This window comes from Solanum tuberosum, unplaced genomic scaffold, assembly GCF_000226075.1.
Source record: "Solanum tuberosum cultivar DM 1-3 516 R44 unplaced genomic scaffold, SolTub_3.0 scf00002, whole genome shotgun sequence".
Lineage (NCBI taxonomy): Eukaryota > Viridiplantae > Streptophyta > Magnoliopsida > Solanales > Solanaceae > Solanum > Solanum tuberosum.
Genome location: NW_006238928.1, coordinates 3,706,279 through 3,714,323, shown reverse-complemented (window position 1 = coordinate 3,714,323; position 8,045 = coordinate 3,706,279).

Here is an 8,045-nt window from a genome sequence, read left to right as displayed (position 1 = left end):
GACTTACAGACCGTTAATGGATCTACGGTCCGTAAGTCCCTTCCGTCAGCCAGGACTTAGAAAATATTTCAGCTTCCAAAAATCAGCTTCTCTGAAGAAACGACGGACTTGCAGTACGGACCGTAGATCGATCTACGGTCCGTCAATCCCCTCCGTAGCTCCACACTTGGAATCTTCAAAAATCAGGTACTGGAACCCTCGCAGTATCAATCTACGGATCAACAGTACGGTCCGTAGATCAATCTACAGACCGTAAATGGCTACCGTGGTTCCACACTTGGTCAGATTTCCCTGATTTGTCATCCATACCTTGCCTGCTGATCTACGGTCATCACCTACGGACCGTCAATGGACCTACGGTCCGTAGATTACCTCCGTGAATGCCCTTTTTCTGCATTTCTTTCAGCTGTCTCTATACTTCCGCGCCTGAACATCTTTCCTGCAAAATATGATAAAAACACATAAAAACCAATACAAAAAGGCCCTAGACACACACAACTTGTAAGTTAAATGTATTATAAATACCGTAAACTCACGGTATATCACTCTTAGACAATTGTAACTCTTCATAGTAGCTCTTATATAAGTTCTCATAAGCAAGGTTGTGCGTGTAGAACCACTAGTATACTTCTACTGTCCCAGACAATACTAAATCTTTCATAACTGAAACGACCAAGTCTGACTAAGGATGCCACCCTACCAAGAGGACAATCACAGGATCGGTACACCTGATCCACCACTAGGAACTCACCCATAAAAGCGAAAACACACACGGTCGTAGAAAGTGAATCATACTCTAAACCACGTCCAGAATGAAGTAGTTGGTCACATAAGAATATACAGAACCAAAGTCGAATAACTCTAGATACTCATTCCATAGTGCCCATATCAAACATTTTCATTCATCTAACTCTATTGCTTTGATTTTCTAGCTACCCACAATCACCAATCTAGTCCCTATTATAACTGCACCCATACTCAATTTATCAAAACCATACATACTTCTCGCAATACTTCATTAAAGCCACAACTCTTAATACTAACAAACATCATAATCACACCGACCATTTACTTTACTCTCAAACCGACATTTTTATCAAAATCTTCTTAGCACATTGTTGCCTACAAAATTTCAAACTATGGCTCATTCTCTTTCCATTTAAGCATCCCATGATAGTTATCAGTCCCACCCAAGGCTGATAGGACTAATTACCAATCTTATTCTTTGGCCAAAAACCCTTAACATTTTCACCTTAGCCTCTAAACCAAAACATTACATGAAACCCCCCTTGGGTCCTTTAACAATCAAAAGTAATCAAATTTCCGACTCAAATTAGGCACAAGTCCTTCTGAATGCTTCATACTCCAAGTGATTGATCATTTCTTACCTTATCAATTCATACCTTGAAAAAAACAACACACTACCACAAACCTAAACTCACAATGAAAAACTTGAATTTTGAATCCAATTGTGTAACCCAATCCCTTTATCTATCAACATTAGCTCATACATCGAAGATATTTATGATTTCACATATCTTAGCTTATTATTGATTGCCTATGCATCGACCTTACCACACCCTTTCTTAAAAATCCAATCGTACCCGTTACCAAACTCGAAATCATAAAAGAACTTATCGCCACACTCGAGTCAAACTATGTAGACTTATTTCTCAAATCTTACCCAATAATTTTTAACCCATGTGAATGACATGTAACACTATCACCATAACCACAACAAAAGAGATGGAACTATGTTCCTCTAAACCCATTTGTCTACTATATGAGGATACATCTTTTGTCCTTGCACTCAAAGTAAATATCTTTATTCTCGATCACCTCCTTCCAAAGACTAAACTACATTCCTAATTTGCACTAATTCTTTTAATTTGTGACTCTAGCTCCTTTCAATTCTATTCGAGTAGTGTTTCAACACATCCTACAAATTTTTTTCTCATTATGACTGTAATTCCTTTAAGTTTTATTCGAGCGGTGTCCCTGCATCTCCTAAAACATTCCATACAATCACGTTACTCACCAAATATTAGAAAACCACCAATCTTAGATACTCGCAAGTCCTTATTACCATAATAAATTTGTTTAACCAACAATCCTTATCATATAGTTACATCCAATCATAATTCATTCTAAAACCTTATTACTACCATGCTTAGTTAGCCCTTGCCATCACCACGAATTCAACCTCGCCATCAACATGACATCCCAAACCCAGCTACGCCAACCACCCCAGTGATTCACTCAAGTTATACGCACTTTCTTACTAAAATTCTCAATTACCTTCAGACAATAATACTCGTTCAAAATTTTCTTTACCCATAAACTTCTCATTCTGATATCGATCCACTTCTATGGAGCTTACAATGAAATCACCACTCATTTAAAATCCTCAAGATACACTTTACAGCCTAAATACATTAATACCGTACCAAAGATCCACCACTAAAAGCTTCTTTATAAATAATGCTTAACTCAAGAGTTCGTAGTAACAAACTAGTTGGTTTCTAAAACGTGAATACAACATCAAATCTAATTATATGAGCATGTGATACAACTGATAACTCCTTAAGTAGTTAGTAATCGCACTTGACATCAACGTATCCATTTTCATATACCACTAGTATCTCATTGTGAAGTCTGTTAAATCCACCACTAGAACATATCATACCTATCGAGAAAATTGTAGCCAAATAGCCTACACATTTCTGCCTCATTAAGTAACTAACATACACTGCCAAATCTGTTCGGTCTCTCATCCAAAGCGATATGCATCCCTTCGTAGATGAGGTCAATAACATGAGTAATACATTCTCTAACTCTAAACAAGTAAGAATCGGTACCATTATAGTAGTCATATTATGACCTTTTTTGATAGACACTTAATCTATGAAAGATTCTAACCTCGATTGGCGCAACATCATTCGCTAAGCAACACATATATGTTATGACAACTATACCAACTGTATTTTCCAAGGTTACATTATTCATTATCTAGCCATCCTTTTAATCATTTCACTTCCAATTGTCAAACCACTCCAGATATTGCCTATATCACACAAGTACTGATCCCACTACTAGATGACTAGCCCAAAAAAATTATAACACGCTCATGAAGTACCTTTAAACCACAATTCAACCTAATCGTTTATTTATCCTCAAAGTGCATCATCAAATCATAATCTCACACAATTTATTCGAATCGTTGAAGATTCTAAATCTGACCAGACATCATTTCCATAAGTTTATCACTTCCACTGTAGTGCTAGGTCTAACATCCAAGACATACACGACACATCAACTGCTCACATGAGGAACTACACACGAGTCATCACTATAAGTGAAAGTGAATGGAGTGAAACGATAGGAATTAAAACGGACAAAGGATGCACGATAGAGATTCAAGAAGTGAAGATTTTTTGTTCTAAAAGTCACCATAGCCTCTCAAAGATAAGTACAAACGTCTCCGTACCGATCCTCGAGACTCTACTTTGACTCGGCTTGTATACACGTAAGACCTATGAACCTGGGCTCTGATACCATTTTATCACGACCTAAGAGTAGACGTGATGACACTCGTCCTATCCCACCAAGACAAGTTAGCCTAAAACTCAACCATTACAATAAAATGCGGAAATTTCATAATCAACTCAAAAATACCCCCAAAATCTAGTTGTCACATGTACAAGTCTCTAAAGTATTACAATTGATTCAAAAGAAAACACAAGTCTCAAATGACCTTGTTTCTAGAATAGAACAAGATCATAAATAGGAGTAAGAAGGTCTGCTGAGATGACAAACAACTACCTCACAAATCTCCAAGAAGCCTCGGAAAAGAAGAGAATATATCACAAAGGTCCGGGCTAGTAACATACCAAAAAAATGTAGTAGCAAGGGGTGAGTACCAAACCACACGATACTCAACAAGTAAACCTCTCAACACAAGCTAAGGGGATAAAATATGAGTACTCCTTACACACCAACCGAACCTCCACAACTACAAACTGCATAAAATCAGCCCAACCTAACAGTTCACAATTCACAATCACATATATCAACAACAACATTCTAACAATCACATATTCTCAACAACAAACTCAATATTCATCAATTACAATCTCCACAACTACAACCTGTATAAAATCAGCCAACTTAACAGTTCGTAATTCACATAGCACACAACTCAGAAACAACACTCTAACAATTACATATCCTCAACAAGAAACTAAATATTCATCGATCAAAGTTCCACAGAAAGGTACTCACAAGATCTGCAAAACACAATATCAAGTTCACTAATGATAAATATGTGCAATGCAATGGAAATGCAATGCCAAGTATAGTAATGCATGTCTGACCTAGTGATACACACCCGCTGTCTCTCAGTCCGGGACCCATGGGGGACATATCTGTCCATGCATATATCGCGGCGTGCAATACGAACCTCTATAATAGTAACCATCGAGGTGCGCGATACATCCCTCGAAATATAGTATCCATCGCGGCGCGCGATACGTCCTTCGAAATGGTACATCCTCTTTAATTTCTTATTTTTTTTTTCAATTCACATAACACTTGTCACAACCATGTCTCAGAACAATGCAAATGACATGTTCACACAAATAATGAGGAGATGACCATTTTCATAACATTTCACAATTCACAACAACACAATAATGATACAACATTAACAATGATTCAACAAGCCTTTCAAACCATTCTCAACACATTACACACAAATAATTAATCACATTGTCTTTTATTACCCCTTTTTCATTATTAGGATTAATCAATGTGGACAAGTCAACCCATCAACAAGTCTCGTTACCCCCCAAACACATATTACAAGGAAATACACAAAAATTCCATACACTTAACAAGAGTTTAGAAATCTACTTGCCTCAAATAGTCGAACAGTCACTCCGAGACTTGAGTCTTCCCTTTCGTTGAACTTCCAACTCAAAACAATCTATTCACATTAATAATTACAATAAGATTTCGAAACTAACCACACTCAGATTACTATAGGTCTAGCCTAGACCCAAAAAATCACTCAATTTATAATCAAGTTCTTAATCTTGGTGCCAATTAACATGTCAACTCTCATGTTTTCCGAATTTCAAACCTAGGGTTAAGTTCCAATTTTTCCAAATATCATAAATATAATGGTATTCATATGATATCATGCACCTAATATTTAATTACATGTCTCAATATCTCAAAGATTGAATCATATGTGATAATTATAAGAAGGAATTGGAGAAACGCTAGAAAACCAAATTTATGAACATCGCGATTTTCTTCACGGAAAAACCAATCCAGAATGGTTCATATTGATACAAGTTATATTCCTATAATTTATTCCCCAACAATTAAATATTCAATTATTGGCCTATAGCTACCCTAAAATCAGTAGGTCATTATTAACCATAGCTTCAACTATCCATAATACATTCTGACCACATGTTGCAAAACATATACTGTATTCCAATTCCTTATTTGCTAACATATTAATAATATATATTAGTATGATATATTCTCATCAATTCAATCCTATAACACCTACCACTAATCCCCATAAACAATTATGGATTGCAGCAAGAGCTTGCCCGCAATTTAATAAGCCGACACGACACCAAGTCTCAAAACCAATTCTATTCACGCCAAATACATAATAATAGCAATAATAACATGACTATCCATAATCATAGTACAAGACTTTGGTGTGGTGATGAATTACCTGCAGCAAAGTGGTGTCTTCGTGTTGTTGCCGCATCGTTCGTGGATTAGAGGTTACTACTTGTGTTATGTAAAATAGTAATAAACCTTTCTAATGTAATTCAGTTTTACACTTGAACTTGGCCCATTAACCACCAACTAAAATTAATTATTTAAAAATCACCCATCCACTAAATAATCGTAATTAACAAATAGCTCAAAAATTTTCAAACCAACTCCACGGATTTATCAAAATAATTGACTCATGCAATTATCAAAAGGGGTAAAAATGATAATTTATATGATAATTTCCAAAAATGACTTTACGGGTTATTACATTCTTCCTTCTCTGTTAGCTCATTCTTCCCTTCACAAAAAATTAAGAATAAATTCTTCAAAAACTTCTATACAGATCACTCTCCTTCTTCCTTCTTTGTTCACTCATTCTTCTCTTCAAAAAAAATATTCTTGAGAGACCTCTATAGACAAATCACTCTCCCTCTTCCTTCTTTGTTCACTTATTCTTCTTTTCACAAAAAAAACTATTTCTTGAGAGACATCTATATAAATAATTTTTTTATTTCTTCTTTGTTCTTTTATTTTTAAGATGGCACAAAACAAAAATATCAATGCGGTAGTTCCCACAAGTAAGATGCGTTAAAAGGGTGTTAGGAATCTTCCGCGAGGGAGCTACATAGCTGAGATCAAAGGTACCAGCCAAAGAAGATTTGTCTGGATTGAAATCCGAACTCGGAGATCATGGGATGCTACGGCGCTAATGATGGCAACAGTTCGGAGTCTCTCAATATTGAGCTCACCCTTGATCCGCCAGGGAGCATGTGAAACAAATAACTATCCACATTTTTTTTGCTCATTTTGAATATCCATGAAAATTCTAGAGATCTTTTTTTGAGAGTAAAATTTTTGTATGTTGTAATAATTTCTTGTGTATGATCTCATGTAATATGAATTTAGAAATTTCTTTATCTTCTTCATTGAATTATTTTTATTTTTTTTTTGGATTTTCAATTTCTGTTGGATGAATTTTTGTTTGGTTGTTCGATTGGTAATGGAAAAGATATGAGGATGAAACACGTAGAGTACTCAATTTTTTTTTTTCGACTTCTCATGAAAAGTGTGGTTTTGTGAATGAATAATGTGAAAAATCAAGTAGTTAATTATTTTTAAAATTATTTAAAAGAATATATATATATATATATATATATATATATATATATTTGAAAACTATATAAAAAATACAAATAATCAGAGTTAATGATTCAAAAAATTTTTAAAATGTTTTTGAATATTGTATAAAGAAAAAAGAAAAAAAAGTTGAACCAAAACAATAACAATTAGTTTTAACTCACATAAGATTGAATAGAGGAAGTAACTTTTATAATGTGCATAGATGAGATTAATTATTGGACTTTGAAGCAACTATTTATTTGATGAATTAATGTCTTTAGTGAAATAAACTGAAGTGAATTGAAAGGGATTGCAAATTTTCTTTCTTTATTTACAAACATTAGTACAGTTGCACTATTAACTACAACGGGTTGCATGTATTTATTTAAAAATAGATCACATCAGACTTCATAGTTTTGAGAAATTTAGGTGTTGATATATAGATCAATTACTGGTTATTTTATTTATAAAAGTAAAAAATATTGCGTAATTGCTCGATACATACACATTCAATATAAATTGTTTTATCTATTTCCCTTACTATCATCTTTCATTCCTGAGCAATGTCAGATCTATTTGTTAATGTTCTTGTTATAGCTAATTAAACTCGTCTTGTTGATATGATAATTATAAATGTTTCTTCGTGTCGTGAACCAAACCGACTCTATACGGGCTTATATGGGTACGATGTGCTAAATGACGTTGATTCAATTGGGATTATTGATAGCAGTAAGGGTGTGTTTGGTATGAAGGAAAATGTTTTCCAATTTTCTCATGTTTGGTTGGCCTAAATGTTCTGGAAAATGTTTTCCAAATCAACTCATTTTCCTCAAATTTAAGGAAAATAACTTTCCTTCTAAACTTAAGGAAAACATTTTCCAAAACTCTCTTCCAACTTCAAATTACAATTATTTTTTTATTGAAAAAATCAATTTATTTTGTCTCTACCCTCAAACCAATTCCCCTCCTCCCAAAATAATAATTTAAAGATTGTTTTAAAAATAAAAAAAATTAACTTCAATTTTATATTTTTTTACCCCACCCCACCCCAAAAAAAATAAATTTAAGTTTGTTTTTTAAAAATATTTTCAACTTAAAAATCTAATTTTTTCACCCCTCCCCCC